Source organism: Thermobia domestica, chromosome 12, assembly GCF_964235325.1.
Source record: "Thermobia domestica chromosome 12, izTheDome1.hap1.1, whole genome shotgun sequence".
Taxonomy (NCBI): domain Eukaryota; kingdom Metazoa; phylum Arthropoda; class Insecta; order Zygentoma; family Lepismatidae; genus Thermobia; species Thermobia domestica.
The window spans coordinates 118,214,576-118,232,139 of record NC_137465.1 but is presented as its reverse complement, the minus strand read 5'-3'; the positions used below and the strand labels follow the sequence as shown (position 1 = coordinate 118,232,139).

At 34.8% G+C, this 17,564-nt stretch overlaps 1 protein-coding gene across 3 annotated transcripts in view; it reads left to right on the top strand.

The window, feature by feature from the left end:
- The window catches only part of SK (small conductance calcium-activated potassium channel), a 1,328,561-nt gene that overhangs the window by 1,129,355 nt on the left and 181,642 nt on the right, over nucleotides 1-17,564 (top strand). The window lies entirely within an intron of this gene.

Genomic DNA, 17,564 nt, shown 5'->3' with positions numbered 1-17,564 from the left:
ACCCTTCTCTCACAACAAGATTAATATCGTAGCTTTCCCCGCACAAGGACTGTTCTTATTATAAGCCTAGGTTATGAAATGAATCATGAGCGAATTTTAGATACTTTTTCTAACACAAAGAAAATTAACAGTACAGCATCTAAAGGTTTGAATCGCCAAAATAACAGTTTTGTTATTCAACTTTTCACTAAATCGTATTTCTGATTAATAATGTTTTGTAGATTCGATGTAATTTGTAGTCAGTCTGTTTGGCTAATGATTTGTACTAGAAACCACCAAACTAGATACAGAACATAATTTCTTTACATAACACTGTGCTGCACACTCCATATACCACAGAGTCACCACTCGTAGTAATCTTTCAAAAGCGCGAAAAACAAGTCGTTATAACTTCCCTATTGGGAGCGGGTGAAATTACTTGGTCGAGAATACTAATTTCTCCTCTGCCAGGCACGTAGCCAAGGGGTGGGTCCGGGGGGTCCTTGACCCCCCCCCCTTCGGATCCAGAAATGAAAAATATTGAGGAAGGATGAAACAAAAGGAAGCGAGAAAAAGATGAATCAGAGTCAAAAATATAAAGCTACAGCAAGTGTTTGGCTACTCTTTCTTATGAGCAGCTTTGTGTGGAGAAAACCGGGGGAGAGTTGAAAGTTGGTATTATTGTAACGAAGCATTCCGAATTCCATCTATCTGCATAGACTCTCAGGTAGAACTTAAGAAATGCCCAGAATCACCAATAATATGAGCCATTTTGAATTTCGCGGCATCTCTAATCCATTTTATATGATGTCTTTACTCCCGAAAGAGTATCACGTTGCTATGGCATTAAACGAAGATAAGAAAAAGAAGAAAGAAGACAAGCAGAACCGAGTTCGAATGATCTCGGAAGTCTATATCTTTTTCAATGCTTTTTTATTTTCTTTTACTCAAGATTTCTTCATAGTTTTGCTTCTTAAAATACTTACTAACATGTCCTCATTTTATTGTTCTAAAAGACCAATATGGGTATGTTGTCAGTAAAATAGTTTAGATTGCTCGATCCCCTGGTGTGTAACCATAGTATTTCATGTCACCTTCCCCCTCCCCCTCCCCCCCCGCCGATTGCGAAATCCTGGCTAAACGAACGAATATATGTTGCCACTAAAATAATTTAGAATGATCGAGCCCCTGGTGTGATAACCACAGTATTTCGTCACGGACCCCCCCCCCTATTTCGAAATCCTGGCTACGTGCCTGCCTCTGCTGTCGTTATGTCAGTTTTTGAGGATTCTCTATTGAAACACTGAAATAAAAAAGAAATAACCAATAAAAATTTAGAAGAGACTTGGCCACTTTTCCAAGACATGAGGAAGGAAATTTCGATTATACCATGCCATTGTCGACTGAAAAATGCAATAGAGATTAAATTAAAGGAAGATATTTAATTCCTTTGCCCATAGAATTCAATTAGAAGTGAAGTTGCTTGAAATAAAATGTGGATATCGTCTTTATTGGCAGAATACAGATAAATCAAACATAATTACTTCGAAATAAACAAAAGAGAAACGCTCTTGTTCAAACGAAACAATTTAATTGATATTAAACGTACTTTTGCAGATGATTTTACGATATAACCCGGGGGTGAAAGTGAGGGAGAACGTGCGGGGACGTCGTACCCCTGCTTCCAGAAAATATCCGAGGCATCCCCCACTTTCTAAAAAATACAATGGGAAAAGATAGGCACGGGGGACGGCGTGTCGTCATGCGTTCCCCTACATTATCAAATCCACTTTTACCCTTAGGTATAGCTACGTTATTCTCAAATAGTTAAAATTGAATTAAAATTCGAAAATATAACCCAGTCGCTATTAATCAATGTAGAAGACCGTAACACACTATATTTTATAAGAATGATTTAAAAATTTACAATTAAGACTAAAATACACTGCAGTAAATGAAAATTACAGTGAAACCACCGTAAATATTGTAGGAGGTTACTACAAGTACAAAGAAAATTTAACAATATAGCATCAGATTGTTTGTAATATGAATAAAAGTTCAGAGCTTCATAATGTAATCTTTCATTTACATTTGAAGGACATCCATTATCTCCTTTAGGCTAAAGGACACTGTTGATGAATGAAAGTGAATAATTATGAAAGAATTGGTGGAATGAGAAGATGGAAGGAAATTGGAAAAGCCCGAAACAACTTACGAAAACGATGTTTTGTACACAAACTATATGGAATGGGATCTAATGTGGAATCACTCACCAGATCTATAGTCTCAAGTTACACAATTGCAAAAATCACAAATATAAATACTTGAAATGTTAATAAAATCACTAATGTAACTATGTAAACATAAATCATAGTACGGTACTAAATATAAATGACTGCGTAATGATCTTTAACAAACAAAAGTAAATAATGTTAAATATAACATTATCTAAATTGTATAAAAAAATGAAATCTTTGAGTTTAATGTCCCACGTTTATGCCTGTTAGGCTGAGAGAGACAATGATTAAAACAAGTGAATGATGATGAAAGAATTGGCAAAATGAGAAAGTAGGAGGAAACGGGAGTACCCCGAGAAAACCCACGAGCACGATGCTGTTCACCACAAACTTACTTAGCCGGAGGTTCGAACCAGGGGCCCCCGCACCAGAGGTAAGCGCTTTACCACTGAGCCACCGTGCCCGCAACCTAAATTGTATATTCTAAGTGCCAACATTTATTACTCTTGAAGGGATTATTATTATTACCCTTGACTATAGTAACTTTTAATGACCATCAAGTAAACTATTTATTCCCAAAGTTGGTTGACTGAAGTTTAGTATCCGCAATTTCATAACTGTTGATTCTTAAAGGGAATATCTTCTTTCTGTTCGTGAGGTAGTAAGTATTATTATCGTTAAGACTTGATTCCACACATTTGTAAATTACCGCTGTTTTTGTGCACAAACTGGTCAATGTTTTTTTTTTTTTTTCCAAAACATAGATACTAAGAGAATGGTTATGAGTAAATAACGGGAGCACTATTAAGAATTTCCTAGAAAAAGTACTAGCTCACACTTTTACTCCACTAAAACAAACAAATTTGAATCGCAAGTCTCTAACATAGTCATCTCCAAGCAGGGGTGGATCCAGGACGTACTTCTGTGAGGGGGGTCGGTTGTAATACTGCTACTTAGAGCTACTTTTAAGAGCTCCAAACTCTGGAATGGGTTTCATTTATATATAAAATAGGAAAGTTTCCTCTTCTGGGAGGGCTGACTGCCCCGATCACCCGCCACCCTGGATCCGTCCCTGTATCAAGAGTATAGAGATTCTCAGTCCATATTCTAAGTAATTTATCAAAAACTTATCAAAAACTTCATTGACTCAGTGCGATTTGGAAACTAGAGATCTCCTTAAATGGCAGAGAGATGTAATCTTTATCACGTTTATCATTCCTAAGTAATTCATCAATTTCATTTGCTGGTGGGGTTTTTACTTATTTATTTACAGAAAATTCTTAATTCATCATATGTGAATTACAATTAATGTTTTGAGAATTATGATTTTTTTGAAATACCCATTATTTTTGATCGTTTAAAGATTACAGAAAATATTAAATTACCAGTTTGTGATGAAACGTTAATCAATTGACAGTTAAGCTATCAATAAATGTGTAATTATTGATTACTTTAAAATACAGTGTTTCTTAATATAATAAGCTTATATTGTATACTGATTACTACTAATTGTTTCATAGGTTTTTTCGATCTATCATCTTATATATATATATAATTAAAAATATGTGAATAGATAACTTGTGAAATAGCTATATCATGTTTAGAATATGAACGTAATACTACTTTCCTTAGGATGCATATTTCAATTGAAATGGAATGGTGAGAACGCAGCTCGGCTTAAGTGTAAATTATTAACTCGTTTTCCTCGTTGTCTAACTGCTTTCGTGTAATTTTCTCGTCCTCTGTTGTTCTAAAACTGTCGTTGAACATAACATGTCAGGTTTTTCTTCCTAAACCTGTTCGTTTCCTCACTGGTATGGTGTAGTTTTGTGATGAAAATCTAAATTAGAAACAGTGGAAAATATTTTAAGGTGTGTAATGAAGAGCGAATAATACGATATGGATTCATGAAGACGTGAATAATTAATGAATCCAATGTTGCAACGTAGAATATTGCTTTTTGGCATACATTTGGAATTTCCTTATCTTATTGAAAGTGACATTGATAAGAACAGAGTCCGAAGTAGATACGAATCGCGCTTAAAATTTAATGTCAATCGCTTCGGCCTTTCGCCCGTCATAGAATTACAAACAACATTACTTCAATTTTTATTGGCATAAATATGATTTTGAGAAGGCAGCTTATATTTTAAAGAATATTTGGACTCGATTTCTAGTGATAGTGCGCTATCTGAAAACTGTAGCATTTTGTAATTTAGATAGGGATAAGCTATATACTATTGTAATACGTAGTGAAAGCACAAAACGATGAGTATTTCCGTGTGTTAAATTGCCGGAGAGGTGGTAGGTGAAAGTGCGTTCATGTGAACTCCAGTGTCGTACTACCTTTTAGGAGGAAATCGATTGAAAATATGACAACAAAATTATAGAAACTAGAATTTGTGGATTTCCATTTCCTACATGAATAATAATTTTTGGGATGACTTTTAACCACTAATAGCTCTGTTGCTATATTACACTCATCAGACTATATTGCACACTATATCACAGTCTGTTGCTATACTCAAAAAGAGGTCGGCTCTAGGTCTATTTGTAGTCTGTATCCAGTAAAGAACCTCCAACTACGGTTGGGTGGTTCTTAGTTGGATTAGGTTTAGCCTCCCTTTCAGTAACGAGACTATATCAGATGTGGACCAACACATGTGATCCGAAGCACATGAGCCGGAAAATGAACCCGGGTCTTCCGCGCCGAAGATTCATATGTAAGCTATATAGCTACGAGGGAGCTCTTGAATAAACTGGAGTTTAGCGTCCCTTTCAATGCGAACTGCCATATAAAATGTTCGAATAATAGAAGAAAAAGTATTAATATAACGAATATTGCAATAATTGTTGGAATGATTTTACAAAATATTGTTGAGCCAAATAGTAAATGTTATTGAGACGATCTTCGTGTTCAATTCTCTAAATCTACATCATAAATTACAAATAGAAGTATGTGTGTCACCGTTAGGAGGACATGAACGAAGTGTATACAATCCGCTTCTTAACAGTATATTTTTACATATACTTTACATAAATAAACAAATAGTGTGATCCTGCAAAAGGAAAAATATCATGGCAACGAGCGACACGCCTTTTTGTGCCATCCATAAAAATTAGGTTTTCTCGAAACCAACATATAAGAATTTGCCTCCCAACTGCCAATAGCTTTAGCTTTATGTGATCTCTGTCTCATGTTATCTATGTCTCTTTTTTGACAAAAATTATAGTTAAACAAAAAATAAAGATTGAGTTAATCATAATTTTAAACTCTACGATTAATTATAGTGTTTAGTGTTGCCTTGCTAAAGCCATCATAAAAAGTTTTGACAAGGGTATAGTAGTATGGGCCTTACTATAGGACACTTTTTGGCCCCTGAGTCCCTGCCTCAGGACCCATGGTCCCTGGCCGGGGTCAATGACCTAGGGGTACATAGGACCACCCCCTCTAAATTTTGGCAGGGGTACCATGGCCCACCCCCTAAATTTTGGCAGGGGTACATAGGACCACCCCCCTTAAATTTTGGAAATTGCCAAATCTAAAAATTTGGTATGGTAGGGTAGGATCATAGTATGTACCTCTATCAGTATTGGGGGTCTATGTCGTTCCCTTTCATGGGTAAAAAATTGCCAAAAAGTCAAATTTCGGGGGTTTTTGACCTAATTTATCCCCTTGGATGAGGTGTTATTACCCTATATGGTTGTATGGGCGTATACAGGGGTCCATTCCCTTTCATAAGACATGGGTATATTAATGCACCCCTTGAAAAATTTGGGAGGGGTACCTTGGCCCACCCCTTAAATTTTGGAAATTGCCCAATTTAAACATTTGGTATTATAGTATAGGACCCTAATATGTATTATGATAAATTTGGATGGTCCACCTCGTTCCCTTTTAGGGGTACCAAATTGCCAAAATATAAATGTAAGCAATACGTAGTACCACGTGTTTGGTTTTGACCTAATTTATCCCCTTGGATGAGGTCCTATTACCTTATATGTTTATATGAGCGTATACAGGAGTCTTTTACCTTTCATAAGACATGGATATATTGGTGCACCCCCGGGAGGGGTACCTTGGCCCACCCCTTCAATTTTAGAAATTGCCCAATTTAAACATTTGGTATAATAGTATAGAGCCCTAGTATGTATCACTATAAATTTGGGTGGTCCACCTTGTTCCCTTTCATGGGTACACAATTGCCAAATTTTAGTACAACCACGTGTTTGGTCTTTTGACCTAATTTATCACCTTTGATGAGGTGTTATTATCCTATATCGTTATATGGGCGTATACAGGGGTTCATTACCTTTCATAAGATATGGGTATATTAATGCACCCCCAGGAGGGGTACCTTGGACCACCCTTTAATTTTGGAAATTGCCCAATTTAAACATTCGGTATAATAGTATAGGACCCTAATATATATTAATGTAATTTCGTTCCCTTTTAGGGGTACAAAATTGCCAAAATATAAATGTAAGCAATACGTTGTACCACGTGTTTCGTTTTTTTACCTAATCTATTCCATTGGACGAGGTCCTATTACCTTATACGTTATATGGTCACGAATGGGGATTCATTTCCTATCATAAGACATAGGTACATTTGTGCACCCGGGAGGGGTACTTTGACCCACCCCTTTAATTTTGTAAATTGTCCCTTTTATATGTTTGGTATTATAGTATAGGACCCTAATATAAATTACTATAAATTTTGGTGGTCCACCTCGTTCCCTTTCATGGGTACACAATTGCCAAATTTTAGTACAACCACGTGTTTGGTTTTGGCTCAATTTATCCCCTTGGATGAGGTCCTATTACCTTATATGGTTATATGGTCATGTATATATTGGTCCATTTCCTATTATAAGACATGGGTACATTGATGCACCCTTTAAATTTTTGGAAGGGGTACCATGGCCAACCCCTTAAATTTTGGAAATTTTCCAATTTGAGCATTCGGTATCATAGTACATGCCTCAACATGTATCATGATAAATTTGGGTGGTCCACCTCGTTCCCTTTTAGGGGTACAAAATTGCCAAAATATAAACGTAAGCAATACGTTGTACCACGTGTTTGGTTTTTGGCCCAATTTCTCCCCTTTGATGAGGTTCTATTACCTTATATGGTTATATGGTCATGTATATGGGTTCATTTCCTATCATAAGACATGGGTACATTGACGCACCCTTTAAAAATTTGGGAGGGGTATCTTGGCTCATCCACTCGGTTTTAGAAATTTTTTAATATAAGCATTTGGTATCATAGTACAGGACTTCAATATGTACCACTATAAATTTGGATGGTCCACATCGTTCCCTTTCATGGGTAAAGAACTACCAAAAAATCAAATTTCGGAGGTTATTGACACCTATTTAGCACGTTATATGGGTATGTACAGAGGTTTATTACCTTTATATGTTTATGTTCCCTTTTAAATTTGGGAATTATCAAATAACAAAATTCGGTAAACGTTTTCTAGGACCCATTGGTGTTCCTCTTATGACCAAATATTCAAAATTTAAAGGTTATTGACCGGCTTTATTATTGAATAAGTACAGGATTTATTACTTTTTCATAAGACACAGGTGTATTTGTGTACCAATCTTAAATTTTGGGAGGAGGTACATTTCTTATTGTCATATCAATAATTGGTAATTGGATAGTATCTCATTCATTGGGTAAATCATTGTCAAATATGAGTATGATCACGTGATCAGTTATTAACCTATGATGGGATTAGGAGTCCAGAACATTGGTACATTGAAACTTTGTAGGATAATTTGAGAATGCGTCATTGGTTTTGATTATTCCCGCCAAATATAAACGTAAGCAAGACGTTGTACCACGTGATTGTCCTTGATGAGGTAGTGTACAGGGATTCATTTCCTTTGTTGTGGTACTTCTTAAGTTTGAGTACACACACACTTCTAGAAAACAGTTGGTTCTACTCAGGTAAACAATTGACGGACATTATTGACCTTATTGAACATATAATGATATGATTAACTCTAAGACTTAGGTATATCAAGAGAAGTATTCTTTAAATTTGGGAATGGTGATAAACAGAATTTTAACATAAGGTGCGAAATTTGAAACAATACATTGAACTTTAGTCACAGCTCATAGTCTAAGATCATTGGTGGTGATTGATTTGAAATCTGATAGCTAACCTTATTGAATCTTATGACTCATAGACGAAAGGCAATACATGCTACAACAGTTTGAAATTTAATCATAAGGGGATGTAATCTGACACTAGCAAAGTTATTGTTAATGCAATTTGATTCGATGATCACTATCTTTCCTGCAATCTGATTGGTTGATCACTATCTTTCGTGCAATCTGATAGGTTGATGAGTTTTAAATCTTTTTCTGCATTCAGTTTTGTTTTAACATTTAAAAAGTTTTTGAATTTTTTTTGTTTGAAACTTTGGTTTGAAATTTTTCGTTTTAAAAATTTTTTGTTTGAAAATTTTCAAAATTTTGTTTGGGATTTTTTCGTTTGAAATTTTTGTTTGAAAATTTTTTTCGTTTGAAATTTTTTGTTTGAAAATTTTTGTTCGAAAATTTTGTTTAAATTTTTTTTGTTTGAAATTTTTCGTTTCCAAATTTTTTGTTTGAAATTTTTTGTTTCAAAATTTTGTTTGAAAATTTTTTCGCTTCAAAATTTTGTTTGAATTTTTTTCGTTTGAAATTTTTTGTTTGAATTTTTTTTTCGTTTCAAAATTTTGTTTCAAAGATTTTTGTTCTAAATTTTTGTTTCAAAGTTTGGTTTGACATTTTTAAAAGTTTGTGCACCCATTAGTAAAGAACCGGAACTGTTTAGAGCAAAAACCTTTGACAACATTGTGGTGCAATAGTACACGTCAGAACCTGGGGTTGTACTTGAAATGAAAAAACACAATTCATTGAAATGGATTATTTTATTACACTCCACATACATCCATACCAGATAGTGGTTCTGGATATTGTCGATACAATGTATTTTGAACTTCTTGCACTAGTTTGTCTTTAGCATATAATTTTAATTCCAGTTGAAGTCTTTTAAAGTCTATTGCAATATCAATTGGTGGAAACTCAATGTCCATTTGATCACAAATAAACTGTTTATCAATACAGGTATGCACCCACGAACGATGTTGACAACCATCACAATATCTAGATACATGTTGTACAATATGCATAACACATTTTTCAAAATAGTACTTTTTCAGGAATATACTAGTTTTGTTGCACACTTCCACTGCATGTTTCACACACTGAAATACGCTGATGAATTTGTTCCATTCCGTTTGTGTTAGATACACCATATTGCGAGGGACATGAAATGTACTCTTTTTACGTAACAGCACCATCTTCTCTTCGAGGACTGTACGCAGCACCACTTCATGATTTGAGCCTAATGATTTGACTATGGTCACATTTAGCTCATCATGAAAATAATCGTTCATTTGGTCGATTCGTGAACATAATATTTGCCATTCTTCACAGGTCAGTTGTACACCAAATTGTTCTGCTTTGCCCAATCGAATCACAGGTTCAAATGTTCTAGCACTGATACCAATCATCACATGTTTTGTTTGAAATATATTTATTGGATAATAGCTTGCGAAGATGAACTCTTTATCGTTAGAAGTACACATCTTTCCTCCTGAAAAGCACTTGCTCAAATGATTTCGTGGGATGACACTGTATTTGCTGGTTTATAGTTATTGCTGACGTCATTGGTAAGGAATGTGCTGACGTTTGAATTCATGATTTCATCACAGTTGCTGACGTCATGCCGACCAACCAAATTCATACAACTATGTCTAATGTGCTGACGTTTGAATTCATGATTTCATCACAATTGATGACAAATCTGGCTGTGTACTAAATTCAAGTTGATGACTTTGACCCAAGAATCCTTTGTAACATAAAGATACAGATCCAGAATTTAAGAAACGCAGCAGTTCTTCTTGTTTTGATGCTTCCATGGGTAAATATCTTGCTGGTAAAATTATATTCTTATCATTTTCAAGCTTCACTACGATTCTTAATCCAAACTTTGTAGGGATCATTTGGCTAGCTAAGATTCTATAAGGTACATTCTGTTGTAAATCAGTAATCTTGGTAAATGATTTCATCACATCACGCGTGTTTAGAAACTGCAGACAAGTAGCCATGATGATATTATCATGAATACTAACTCGAACGATACTTATATATGATGAAAAACTGATGACGTTGCATTATCATGTTCTGACGTGTACTATTGCACCACAATGTTGTCAAAGGTTTTTGCTCTAAACAGTTCCGGTTCTTTACTAATGGGTGCACAAACTTTTAAAAATGTCAAACCAAACTTTGAAACAAAAATTTAGAACAAAAATCTTTGAAACAAAATTTTGAAACGAAAAAAAATTCAAACAAAAAATTTCAAACGAAAAAAATTCAAACAAAATTTTGAAGCGAAAAAATTTTCAAACAAAATTTTGAAACAAAAAATTTCAAACAAAAAATTTGGAAACGAAAAATTTCAAACAAAAAAAATTTAAACAAAATTTTCGAACAAAAATTTTCAAACAAAAAATTTCAAACGAAAAAAATTTTCAAACAAAAATTTCAAACGAAAAAATCCCAAACAAAATTTTGAAAATTTTCAAACAAAAAATTTTTAAAACGAAAAATTTCAAACCAAAGTTTCAAACAAAAAAATTCAAAAACTTTTTAAATGTTAAAACAAAACTGAATGCAGAAAAAGATTTAAAACTGATCAACCTATCAGATTGCACGAAAGATAGTGATCAACCAATCAGATTGCAGGAAAGATAGTGATCATCGAATCAAATTGCATTAACAATAACTTTGCTAGTGTCAGATTACATCACCTTATGATTAAATTTCAAACTGTTGTAGCATGTATTGCCTTTCGTCTATGAGTCATAAGATTCAATAAGGTTAGCTATCAGATTTCAAATCAATCACCACCAATGATCTTAGACTATGAGCTGTGACTAAAGTTCAATGTATTGTTTCAAATTTCGCACCTTATGTTAAAATTCTGTTTATCACCATTCCCAAATTTAAAGAATACTTCTCTTGATATACCTAAGTCTTAGAGTTAATCATATCATTATATGTTCAATAAGGTCAATAATGTCCGTCAATTGTTTACCTGAGTAGAACCAACTGTTTTCTAGAAGTGTGTGTGTACTCAAACTTAAGAAGTACCACAACAAAGGAAATGAATCCCTGTACACTACCTCATCAAGGACAATCACGTGGTACAACGTCTTGCTTACGTTTATATTTGGCGGGAATAATCAAAACCAATGACGCATTCTCAAATTATCCTACAAAGTTTCAATGTACCAATGTTCTGGACTCCTAATCCCATCATAGGTTAATAACTGATCACGTGATCATACTCATATTTGACAATGATTTACCCAATGAATGAGATACTATCCAATTACCAATTATTGATATGACAATAAGAAATGTACCTCCTCCCAAAATTTAAGATTGGTACACAAATACACCTGTGTCTTATGAAAAAGTAATAAATCCTGTACTTATTCAATAATAAAGCCGGTCAATAACCTTTAAATTTTGAATATTTGGTCATAAGAGGAACACCAATGGGTCCTAGAAAACGTTTACCGAATTTTGTTATTTGATAATTCCCAAATTTAAAAGGGAACATAAACATATAAAGGTAATAAACCTCTGTACATACCCATATAACGTGCTAAATAGGTGTCAATAACCTCCGAAATTTGATTTTTTGGTAGTTCTTTACCCATGAAAGGGAACGATGTGGACCATCCAAATTTATAGTGGTACATATTGAAGTCCTGTACTATGATACCAAATGCTTATATTAAAAAATTTCTAAAACCGAGTGGATGAGCCAAGATACCCCTCCCAAATTTTTAAAGGGTGCGTCAATGTACCCATGTCTTATGATAGGAAATGAACCCATATACATGACCATATAACCATATAAGGTAATAGAACCTCATCAAAGGGGAGAAATTGGGCCAAAAACCAAACACGTGGTACAACGTATTGCTTACGTTTATATTTTGGCAATTTTGTACCCCTAAAAGGGAACGAGGTGGACCACCCAAATTTATCATGATACATGTTGAGGCATGTACTATGATACCGAATGCTCAAATTGGAAAATTTCCAAAATTTAAGGGGTTGGCCATGGTACCCCTTCCAAAAATTTAAAGGGTGCATCAATGTACCCATGTCTTATAATAGGAAATGGACCAATATATACATGACCATATAACCATATAAGGTAATAGGACCTCATCCAAGGGGATAAATTGAGCCAAAACCAAACACGTGGTTGTACTAAAATTTGGCAATTGTGTACCCATGAAAGGGAACAAGGTGGACCACCCAAATTTATAGTGATACATACTAGGGCTCTATACTATTATACCAAATGTTTAAATTGGGCAATTTCTAAAATTGAAGGGGTGGGCCAAGGTACCCCTCCCGGGGGTGCACCAATATATCCATGTCTTATGAAAGGTAAAAGACTCCTGTATACGCTCATATAAACATATAAGGTAATAGGACCTCATCCAAGGGGATAAATTAGGTCAAAACCAAACACGTGGTACTACGTATTGCTTACGTTTATATTTTGGCAATTTGGTACCCCTAAAAGGGAACGAGGTGGACCATCCAAATTTATCATAATACATATTAGGGTCCTATACTATAATACCAAATGTTTAAATTGGGCAATTTCCAAAATTTAAGGGGTGGGCCAAGGTACCCCTCCCAAATTTTTCAATGGGTGCATTAATATACCCATGTCTTATGAAAGGTAATGGACCCCTGTATACGCCCATATAACTATATAGGGTAATAACACCTCATCCAAGGGGATAAATTAGGTCAAAAGACCAAACACGTGGTTATACTAAAATTTGGCAATTGTGTACCCATGAAAGGGAACAAGGTCGACCACCCAAATTTATAGTGATACATACTAGGGCTCTATACTATTATACCAAATGTTTAAATTGGGCAATTTCTAAAATTGAAGGGGTGGGCCAAGGTACCCCTCCCGGGGGTGCACCAATATATCCATGTCTTATGAAAGGTAATAGACTCCTGTATACGCTCATATAAACATATAAGGTAATAGGACCTCATCAAAGGGGATAAATTAGGTCAAAACCAAACACGTGGTACTACGTATTGCTTACGTTTATATTTTGGCAATTTGGTACCCCTAAAAGGGAACGAGGTGGACCATCCAAATTTATCATAATACATTTTAGGGTCCTATACTATAATACCAAATGTTTAAATTGGGCAATTTCCAAAATTTAAGGGGTGGGCCAAGGTACCCCTCCCAAATTTTTCAATGGGTGCATTAATATACCCATGTCTTATGAAAGGTAATGGACCCCTGTATACGCCCATATAACTATATAGGGTAATAACACCTCATCCAAGGGGATAAATTAGGTCAAAAACCTCCGAAATGTGAATTTTAGGCAATTTTTTACCCATGAAAGGGAACGACATAGACCCCCAATACTGATCGAGGTACATACTATGATCCTACCCTACCATACCAAATTTTTAGATTTGGCAATTTCCAAAATTTAAGGGGGGTGGTCCTATGTACCCCTGCCAAAATTTAGGGGGTGGGCCATGGTACCCCTGCCAAAATTTAGAGGGGGTGGTCCTATGTACCCCTAGGTCATTGACCCCGGCCAGGGACCATGGGTCCTGAGGCAGGGACCCAGGAGCCAAAAAGTGTCCTATAGTAAGGCCCATATTACTGGTATGCTTCACTATCAGTTCCAGTCTAATAAGTGGCTTGATTATCATATAACTTCAATTTTTAGGTTTCTAAAATAATTTCTTTAGAAGTTCTCGAAAAGTACTCATGAAGATTTACACTTACTCGTATCATTTTGTTCAAATCTGTGAGATTTATTAATTAATTTGTTTCATTTTCCTAATAATATGCAGAAGTTTTATTTAAACGCCTGCAGGAACATGAATTTAAAAAGAAGTAAATGCAGAGACAACTAAATATATGAATTTTTTCGTAACCATAATATCATAAATTATAGATGCATTAAAATATAAAGTAATACCACTGGCGTATTTACGACTTTGTTTCGGGGGGAGGCTTCCCTAAGTTTATTCCTGGAAATGTTAAATTTCTTTAATTTATTTTAAAATAACAAATAAAATTTCGGCGGGTCCGGAAGCCGCCCCTTAAATGCGCCACTGAGTAATACTGTCCACAAAGTGGGCACTTTAAAATTTCTATGATTACAATTAACAAACCAAAACCATATCCACAAAGAAATTAAATGTTGACTGAAATCAGGAAATGTGTGTTATTATTCAGTCCAGTTTCTTTGTCTTTGCGAATCCTGTCGAAGAATTTAAAGCTTAAAGTATATAAAAGGATAATTACGCGTGTTGCACTGTATAGTTCCAAAACATGGTTGCTTAACTTGAAGGAAGAACGCAAGCTGAAAGTATTTGAAAATAAAGTTGTGAGCCAAATATTTGAACCCAATAGGGACAGGAATGCAGAATGGGGGAAATTTTATAACAAGGAACTTCATAAATTATACTTTATCTAATATTGTTAGAGTCGTTAAGTCTATCAGGCTTGAATGGGCACATCATGTAGCCAGAATGGAAGAAAGTAGGAACGCTTCCAAAATTTTAACTGGAAACTCAATCGGAAAAATACCATTAAAAAGACGTAGGCATAGATGGGAAGACAATATTAAGATGAATCTTGCAGAAATAGGAATACAAAGTAGATACTAGATTTATTTTGCTAATGACAGAAGCCAACGAAGAGCTTATGTAAATGCAATATTTGAACCTTCAAATTCGATAGGTCATAAAGCTAATTGAATGTTAATAATATTGTGGGATTTGAGTATTTCCTTTGATAACGTAAAACCTGTCGATGGCACAAACTATTATACTAATTAAAATTTTCTGAGTAATAAATAAAAGAAGATAAATTTTAGTATTGGTTGTTAGATTTTTGTAACATTGAAATAATTAAATAGCTGAAACGGCACTAACGAGCACCAGTAGAAAATGCTAGCTACATTAGCGAAAAGATCTTCCTTCGATTTTCAAGGCCAGTGAAATTTTTTGTAATAAATCCTGCTTTCTTACTCAGTAAAGAGGATTTACTTTATGTGGAGGAATAAACTTTCAAAAATTGAAATATTTCAGAAGTATTCCTGTTTAAATATAAAAATCGAGAAGTCATTGCAATGTGCAGCAAATTCATTGATAACATCATATATTAAGTACCGTAAACTGGGTATACTGTGACCATTTTTTTTTTTTTAATCTTCAAAATTCCTATTCTAATATCTCCTAAGATTAGGAGGATAATTTAATGACATTTCTGCTTGTTAAAATGCAATCCTTAGGCTTTCTTTTCAAAGCAGTAAATAATCAGTGTGACCAAGAATGATGATTATAGTTCCAATTTTTTGATGCCATGCTAGATTTTTCATGGTTGGAGTAACTTTAGCCCATTTGTCAAAATGACTAATTAATACACGAAAATATTATTGTAACACTATATTTGAGAAACACAAGAAAAGAATAGGATATTATAAATACATTGGTGAAATTATCAATGTTTTTACTCAATCGAACGAGAAATATCGTTCAATGTAGATATTTGTATTCTACTTGGGTGAATACAAAAAAAAATTATAAAAGAAAGCTACAAATTTGCGAATACGTAACTTAGAATGCCTGTATTACGAACATAAGTGTGAAATCACTTTACTCTATTTAGAGGCAAACAAAAATATCGTTCAATGAAAATCTCCCTAAGTGGATGAATACTTAACATCCAAAAATAAGAGCACCATATTCTTCATTGCGGTCGAGTACTTTACCGGTACCATACTGTTCAGTTTTAGGAAGAAAATTCTTGCAATTCAGGCACTGTATAATGTTCTCGTTTAGAAGCTAGTAGGGAATGATCTTCCTTATTACATAGTACTACTTGTACACCATTTCATCTTTAAAGTTGGGCCATTTCCAACACTTAAAAAGTATGGGCCAATGTTGCCCCCAAAATTGGGCGAATGTTACCCCATGTAATTAAACGCTTAATAATTTGTGCGTAATTGAACGAACATTTAAGGCGTTAGCTTATTAATATTCGCTAATGAACATTTTTTTTATTCTACTTACTTGTGCACTTCAATGCAATAAACAAAAGTTGTGGAACTTGAAATATAATAAATGTTTACTTGCTAGCAGTTGTTAGCATTTTGCTTCCCACGTCCCGGAAATAAATCATTAGCGCTAATATTCATGTGTTCCCAATGTTGTAATACTTCGATCCACAACTTTTCTTACTGGTAGAAAAAATAATAACCATGTAGGAAAAGATCAAATCTTTCTTTTCCTTTGGGACAAAATTGCCTTTAAAGGGCCAAAGTATACCCAGTTTACGGCAGTCTAAAAAGTACTGAGCACGTGATGGCCGTACTGTTCCAAATCTCACGATATATATGAGAAAAAATGAAATGAAACCTTTGAGTTTTACGTCCTACGCTTATGCTGGCTAGGCTAAAGGAGACTGTGATGATGAGAAATGAATGAAATGATGGAATAGAGAAAGTGGGAGAACTCCAAGGAAACCCACGCGCACGGTGTTTGTCCACCACAACATTCACTTGTCGCGAGCTGGAATCAAACCAGGGACCACATACACTAGAGGTGAACGCTCTACCTCTGAACCACCGCGACTCACGATATGTGAGTCGTAGCGGGTCAAACCTAATGTCGTTTAGCAACTGACAGTTGACGCTATACTCTGATCAAAATTAGAAACAAATTGATACTTCAAAAACACGTAGAAATTTATGTTGGGAAGGGACTACGTGACGGGGCTATTAAGGTCATCGAGAGAGAGACCAATCATAAACGTCGTTGTAGTGATTACAACTGGAGGGTTTCTGTAGAAAGGGACAACATTACAACGTTACCAACTTGCAACACAGGATCAGAAGTACTTGTCAACCGAAGATGAAGGCGTATAACGGACACCTCAGAGGAATATTCACAACATGGCAGCAGAGCAACACGTGCTCCTCCAAAGTTAATTCGTTTTCTGCTTTGAACAGAGTATAAAAAATGTGCAAAAAATATTGGAATTCTTATTACAAATAAGGTATTGCACTGTACAGACGAGTGAAATTTCCGCAAAACTGAGCTACATTTTGCAATTTTAGTTCAATTGAGGCGCATATACTTTGCAAGCCCGTGAAAAAAATTGTGCTATTTATGAGTATGATA